Below are 8,581 nucleotides of genomic sequence, written 5' to 3'. Positions count from 1 at the left end.
TTCTGGCCATCCTAATTCAGTTTCAGCCATGATCTTACTCAGTTTATTCTTAATAGTACCGTTTACCCTCTCCACCTTGGCGCTGGCTTGCGGTCAGTAGGGGGTGTGAAGTCTACTATTAATACCCATAAGCTTACACATGTTCTGGAAAACATCTCCAGTGAAATGAGTACCCCTATCACCTTCTATTATTCTAGGGATACCGTATCTGCATACAAATTCCTGAACAGTCTTTTTAGCAGTAAAAACAGCAGTATTAGTGGCAAATGGATATGCCTCTACCCAATTTGAAAACACATCGGTACAAAACTAATACATACTTGAGATTCCTGCAGGGTGGTAATTGGATAAAATCAATTTGTATTACCTGAAAAGGACCGTCTGTTGGAGGGATAGTAGGGATTGTCTTCCCGACATTCTTTCTCAAGCAAGTCAAACAGGACATAGCCCTCTTTTCAGCTTGGGAAGAAAATCCAGGTGCACACCAATATGCTCTGACTAACTTGCACATACCCCCTTTTCCTAGGTGAGTCAAACCATGCACTGCCTCAGCCAGGGTTGGGTAATATGCCTTTTGAGCAACAGGCCTACCTTGTCCATCTCTCCAGAGTCCAGAGGACTGACCACATCCCTTTGATCTCCAGACTGCCTTTTCCTGTATGGATCACAAATTTTGCATCTCAATTAATTTGTGGGTGTCAATCATTTGAAAAACCATAATTTTATCAATTTGCATGTTTACTTTTAACCCTGCTGCCTATTTGGCAGCTTCATCTGCTATGTTATTGCCCAGTGACACAGGATCTTCTTCACATGTATGGGCTTTACATTTGATGACAGCTACTGCCTTTGGTAGTTGGATTGCTGTCAAGAGTCCTTTTATGTGGCGTGAGTGTGCAACTGGTGTGCCTGCTGCTGTCATAAAATGTTGAAGATGCCAAAGATCTCCAAAATTGTGTACTATTATAATTATTATTATTATTATTATTATTATCCTTTATTTATATGGTGTCACAAGTGCTCAGCAGCGCCTTACAAAGTACACAAACAAATAATTTGACAACTGACTTACAGTACAAAATAGGACAAGGACATGGATAATATACATTGATACATAAGTGCCCATAACACCTAGATATGCAACGAAGCGAAAGCAACCAAGTGTTAGGTGCCCTGGTGGGGGGTAAGATGTAGGTGAAAGTAAAGTAAGGAGAAGCACAAGAGGGTAGAGATCCTGCTCGTAAGAGCTTACATTCTAAAGGGGAGGGGCAGACAAACAGGTGTAACACAGATGGGGTAAACGGAGGAAGGAGCATGTTGCAGCAAGTTAGGATGGGAGCTGGAAGGCTTTGATGAAGTAGTGGGTACTACCCCGAAGGCATACCTAGAGTCAGTGTAAAGATTAGCTGACTTACCTTCTGCCAGCTCACACGCTCTCCTTAATGCCACCAGTTCAGCTACCTGTGCTGAATGAGGTGGACCAAGTGGTTTAGCTTCTACAACATCCTCATCATTTACAACAGCATAACCTGTGCATAATTCTCCTGTGTCAGTTTGTCTATGACAACTCCCATCCGTGTAAAACGTCAAATCTGCATTTACTAGTGGTGTATCACGTATATCTGGTCTAGCAGTAAAGGTCTGATTAAATACTCCATACAATCATGTGTGTCACTATACCTGCAAAACTCACCTTCAATCAGCAACTCAACTCTCTCCACCCTTTGTGCATCTCTAGGCACATACAGCAAGTACGTTGCTGGATTTAACGTATTACATCGTTTAATGGGAATATTTGCAGGTGCCATTAGAGAAAGTTCCCATTTCGTGAACCTAGCTGAGGAAACATGTCGAGTTTGGGCAGAATTCAGCAGTGCAGACACAGCATGTGGTGTATAAACAATCATGTCATGACCTAATATTACATCCTCACTCTTATCAACCAGAAGAGCGGTTGCTGTTACACTTCTTAAACACATTGGGAGTGATCTTGCCACAGTATCCAATTGGGAACTGTAGTATGCTACAGGTCTGCTGGCGTCACCATGTTTTTGTGTGAGGACACCAGCTGCACAGTCTTCAGCTTCCATACAATATAACTCAAAAGGTTTTTCATAATCTGGTATTCCCAGGGCAGGTGCTTTTGTCAGACTATCTTTAAGGTTAAGGAAAGTCTGCTCTGTTTCCTCAGTATGTGTGACACAGTCGGGCTTTGAGGATGACACCAATTCCTGCAATGGTAATGCCAAAATAGAAAAACCTGGGATCCATGATCTGCAGTATCCACACATGCCCAAGAAGGTACGGATTTGCTGTTGGTTTTGCGGCAGTGTCACAGTCTGTATGGCCTGTATTCTGTCAGTTGTCAAATGTCGTAGCCCCTGGGTTAGACAGTGTCCCAAGTATTTAACCTTAGTCTGGCATGGCTGTAATTTGTCCTCAGCAACCTTGTGTCCTATCTGTGAGAGATAAAGCAACAGTAGTTTAGCATCATTTAAACATGACATAAATGAATCAGAGCACAACAACAAATCATCTACATATTGAATTAGAACAGATCCATTGCCTGGTTGAAAAGATTGCAAACAGTCATGTAAGGCTTGAGAGAAAATACTGGGGCTATCTATGAAACCCTGGGGTAATTGTGTCCATGTATATTGTACCCCCTGTAGGTGAATGCAAAGAGATACTGACAGTCAGGGTGAAGAGGGACAGAGAAGAAAGCAGAAAATAGGTCAATGACAGTAAAATGGGTTGCAGATGGTGGAATTTGTATGAGGATGACAGCTGGATTGGGCACTACGGGGAATTGGCTCTCAACTACTTTGTTTACACCCCTAAGGTCCTGATTAAGATAAAAACCAGCGCCAATAGAATAGAGGAATCAGACAATAGTTCAGCAGTCAGATAAGGTTATGTCAACCTTATTAAATGGGATAGAGCAAAGGAAAAAACTGCGCTCTAGAGTCTATGCCGGGACATCAGTTCAAAACATACAATGGAATAAAAAACAACATTTTATTGTAATAAGGCTAAATGCCAATTCAAAGAATTAATATATACACACAATAAAATACATACAAGAGAGTTGATCAGACTCTCAGTATTAGAAGAACAATAAATGTAAACACACAAATGACACAAGTGGGTATAATTAACCAATCTATATTGGAGTGTAACAATATAGAAACACTGATAGTAATGATACTTGTGACCCTGGAGATCCTTAATATTGAGAAAAGTCTCGTAAAATATAAATGACCAGATAAGGTATATCCAACCTTCTAAAGAAAGTCTCATGTAGAATTCAATATAGGAGGTATATCAAAATTGTAATAGGAATTCTTTCTCCTGAAGGTATCTTATCAATAACTCAATGCTGTATATAATCACAGCTGATTGGAACATACTTATAATAAAAATATTAACATTCAGCCTCCTCCAACATATGCGGCTGTGTCTCTGTAAACACAGCAACAGCCATGGGAATGTAGAACTGGAGCCGTAGGTAACGGGAATGGTTAATGTATAAAGCCAGGTATATACCGTCAGCGTGTGGTGATGCCAGCTACCAGCCTACTCCAGACTATACCAAATACCTCATAGCGAATTATCAGCAGCCAGGACACTGTAAGGTGAAAGACGTAAACAATGTTTTTCACCTGTGTATGTTGCGCCAGATGACAACCGTCTCAATGCGGCGCTGATACAGACAATGCTAGATGGTGAGGTCCCTCGGCTCTGGATAACAGCCAGGTGATAGTCGTGTCAGTGAAGTAGCGGTAGTACAGTGAATACAGAGGTGAGCAGGAGGTGAGCGTCCCAGCGGCTCAATTAGTAGATACAATCTCCGCTGTTTAAGCAGTGAGACTCCCGATGGACCGGAGGTTGGTCAGGGCAACAGTCGCCAGCTTGTCTTTAAAAGGCGTGCAGACGGACGCTGAATGTAGATGAGCAGGTAAGGTCTCCAGACACCGACAGGGAATGACAACGCGTTTCGGCTACTGCTGTAGCCTTTTTCTAGTCAAAAGTCTCTCAACTACTTTGTTTACACCCCTAAGGTCCTGTACTAACCTATAGCCCCTCCCCCCAGCCTTCTTCACTGGAAAAATGGGACTATTAGCTGGGCTAGCTGTACAGATTAGGATCCCCTGTTGTAACAACCTTTCAATTATTGGATAAACCTCTGGTTTCACTGGGTATTGAGGGATTTTTGGAGCTTGCCTATTACTTTTTAAATTTACCATTACAGGAGATACATTTGCCATCAATCCAGTGTCCTGTCCATCCTTGGTCCAAAGTGGACTCGGTATTTGAGATAATATCTCTTTTACTTGGGTTGGGGTTTGTTCTAAAATGGTAGAGTGAAGCATTAACTTTTGTGGAATGTCGAATATATCCCTTACCTCATGCGCAACCTTCTCTGGGATATCTAGGAATATACCATCAGGGGTACAGTAAATTACACATCCCATTTTACACAACAAATCCCTTCCCAGTAGGTTAGTAGGAGCCGCTGCCGCTAGAAGAAAGGAATGCTTGGTTTGCAGCAGTCCGATAGTAACCTCTGCAGATTTGATTAAAGGATAATACTGCACTTTACTCGTTACTCCCATTGCTGGTACTGTCTTGTTGGTCACCTGTAAATTTGATGGAGAATTTAACACGGATCTGGTTGCCCCTGTGTCTACAAGAAAAGAGTGTTTAGTACCAGCTATATCTACTGTCATTGTAAGTTCTTCCATAGTACTCTCAGTTAACCTGATTGGCTGTAGACTACAGGTATGACCTGACCCCTAGAGCTGACTATCATTCTCCAGTAAAACATTCATGGCTACTATGTGAGCCGGCGACTGCTGAGAATTTCCTACATTCTGCTGGTATCCTTTTGGTGTGAACCAATGTCTTTTCTTGTTATTTGTCCCCCAATTCCTCTATTGACAGTATCTACTTATGTGTCCTTTCTGGTTACATGTGTAACACCTTCTGTTGGAAAGTTGTCGCTGTGTAGGTTGTTGTGCGTGGAGAGTTTGTGGTTGTGTGTGGTATTAGGTTTGTGGCTGGGTATGTTGATATGTGTTTGTGGCTGTGGCTACATTCCTTCTAAAGCTTGAATGCTAACAGCCGTTAGCTTCTCACTCTGTGTTTCTCTCTTCCTGAGGATGTTTTTATCATGTTCTGTAGCTGACTCTCTGAGAGCATCTACAGTAATTCTTCTCCAGTTAGGCTGAGAGGTTTGAACCCTGGTCTTTAGAGTGTCTTTAAGATCATCCATTAGTACCGTGACAGCTAAATCCCTGTGGTGTGTGTTGTCTTTTATATTTTCTATACCTGTATATTGGGTGATTGTCAGTAGTGCTCGGGTGAAATAATCTGCTGCAGACTCACTATCTTTTTGCCTGATGGTGAAAATTTTACTCCAGTTCACTACCACTGGAAAATATACAGCCAATTGGGTGACTATGCATGTAATGTTAGCTTGGTTGTTCTCATCAGTTAAGGGACAATCTCCTTCCAATACACAATCCGTGATAAACTTTTTCACATCAGTATTGGATGGAAGACATGCCCGTAATACCACTCGCCAATCTTTGTTGGTTGGCTCATAAGCATTACCTAAATCTTTTACAATTTTTTTGCACTTAGCTAATTCTTTTCTAGGGTCAGGAAATTCTGTAATTATTGAATGTAATTCTGCTCTTGTCCATGGACAATGCATTGCTACATCCCTTGTCGGTACTACACCATTTCCGTCCGGATTCCCATTGGGAACTGTTATTGTCCGGACAGGATGAACACCTACCACTTTGTTGTTTTTAGGGTTACTTACGGGAACTTTTACCTTAGTACTGGGGGTTCAATCTGTTACTACAATGCACTGTATTACCTTAATCAATTTCTACTGTTGGTATAACTGATGGGATCCCTTCTGCTGATACAGCTGGTTGGCTCACTTCCCTTTCTGGTTTCAGTGCTGTGTCTAACAGATTTACTGCATATTCAATGGCTGACATTTTAACAGGTTCATCATCTACACAAACATTTTCCTTATGATTACTCAGGATAGGGTACAAGTTACTTGTTACATTTTTATAATTTTTAGTATCAGCTGTACCATCACCTTCAGCCGCATAGGGCGGTGGAGGTGGGCATGCGCTAATACCTATACCTTTGGCACTGCTACCTTGCAGTGCGTGCATGCTATTTGGCGGCGCGCACCTAACGCTCCCTTGTGGTGCGTGTGCAACGCTGTTTTGCATCGCGTGCACACTCTTTTGTGTAGTGCTCACGACGCTACTTAGCTTTGCGACCACGCCACTCAACCATGTGTTCCCCTCCTCATGCTGCCATAATTTTAAACAATCATCATACTTTACTCGTTTCTTAAGAGATTTCACCACATAGATGCTATCTCTAACATTAATCAACACCTCCACATCAAAACTGCCAATTTTAGGACGGTGAAAGGAAGTTATAAATATAAAAATAAATAGTCTATTCGCGATTCACATTACAAGAAGGCAGCAAGTAACACGTGTGATATCCACCAATCACAAAGTCTGTAGAAACAGTATAAAAATGGTTCCAAGCGCTCTTCCCTAGGTACAGTCTAATACTCTTTCCTTCTTTATCTTTAAAGATGTATTTAGAAAATCATAGTCATATAGTCACTTTTCTATAGTTTCAAAGCGTTCCTTATTCCAATACACTCTGTATGTAGACTCTTCTGTAACCTGGTCACACTGTTGATAAGGATTGTAGGTTCACACTTTTAACCCCTTTGTAATGATGCTCTCACTCATGTGATGTTCATGTAAGAAAACAGGGGAAAATGTATATAGTGTAAAACCATAACATTTATTTGTAAAATACAATCATTAAAACACAATCAAAGTGGTCCCGTACCATAAATAACCTTTTTTGAAAGGCACAATTTCCAAGAATATAGGGGTCTTAATGCTTCCTCTATTAAGCAATACCTTTCCAAGATCACTCTGGATACTGGAGCCTTTTAAACACAGAGCGTATTGGAATAAGGAACGCTTTGAAACTACAGAAAAGTGACTATATGACAATGATTTTCTAAATACATCTTTAAAGATAAAGAAGGAAAGAGTATTAGACTGTACCTAGGGAAGAGCGCTTGGAACCATTTTTATCCAATTTTAGGAATAGGTTTCAAAAATCTTTTGGTCATCTTAACCCATACATCACAGTACGCAGTTGCATACGCACCATACTTTGTATACATTATATGCCTTGCCGAACCTGTCGGCCCTTCCATAAGCAGCGCATCGTCTACCATTCCCAGTGTCTGCTTAGCACCCATCTGGGAAAACGCTAGGCAGCTAATCACTAGTGAATGTGGACCGGTGAATGATTCCAATGGAGCTACATTCACGCACTCCTATCCTGTTGTGCACAACCGGCCCGCTAACCGTTATGGACAGCGTGCACAATGAGGAACAGAATAACGTCTTATACGATTATACTGTCTTTCCGGACACCTTTCAGCCCTTGTCTGGTAGCTTACCCTTTTTGACTACTCTCCCCTGTTAGAATTTAAGTGTTCCACTAACACTTACCCTTTCCAGTGATTTCCTCCACTACAACCCAAGTCACAATCACGGTCTACAGAACCGTGCGGTTTAGTCAATGGGCTCTGCGATTACTATTGGGAGCCCAATTTCGAAAACCCCTTGTTTTCTTGGAGGTACAAAATCCCTGTCCTCGCTGCAATACACCTGCTATGTGTATACACCTGCTTTCTGCCTTGTCAAACACCTACCGAGTCTTTAGGACCGATACACGGTACCTAGCATAGGCCCCACACACAGTAGTAGCCTCTTTCACGTTACAATCACACATTTGCTTTCATACACCTTTAGTTTTCTGCGCAGAAAAATAGACTTTTCGCTAGTATGGCAGTATGATTCAGAGGTTTTAAACAATGTAATCATGCTATCAATACAACAATACTATCAGAACGATTGTTTGAACACGTGGCAGCAATACAGGAAACACGTATACGCTATTGTGCGACTCGCGCTCTAGCGCCAAGACAGACAATGAAAGAAATGAACTTTTCTCTCCCACCCCCGGTCCTAGTCAGCACTTCTTGAAATCACACAATAACGGATATCAGTTTCACAACACTAGATGGTACAGGTTTTGAACACAGTGCGTTCTTTCCTGCATATGGCGCCTTATTCCACCCTTTGTTGAGAAATTCGTTATCGTGCAAATCTTGGTAATGTGACCTCCAAAACTACGAGCCCCCAACTATTGATACCCTTAAAACTCTATACCCAAATGTCGCTGTTTAGCGCTACAAGTCATATAAGAAATAATTGCTTTCCAATCCAATTGTGGTTCAAAAGCACAAAAAGTCATATTATTTAATGAAAAGTATAATGCGCTGTGATCTAGACAATTAGCGCAAAAAGCAAGTAAATAGAAAGGTACAAAGCCAATACATATGCGTGCGCACTGGTCTCAGTATACAGTCGTCTATCCAGAAGCCTGTGATCATCCAAGAAGAATGGCTGTATACTATAATCAGTACTCAGGTTATATACCT

Source organism: Taudactylus pleione, unplaced genomic scaffold, assembly GCF_031769625.1.
Source record: "Taudactylus pleione unplaced genomic scaffold, aTauple2 ptg000336l, whole genome shotgun sequence".
Classification (NCBI taxonomy): Eukaryota; Metazoa; Chordata; class Amphibia; order Anura; family Myobatrachidae; genus Taudactylus; species Taudactylus pleione.
The sequence above is the reverse complement of the archived record's forward strand: the minus strand, read 5'-3'. Positions refer to the sequence as shown.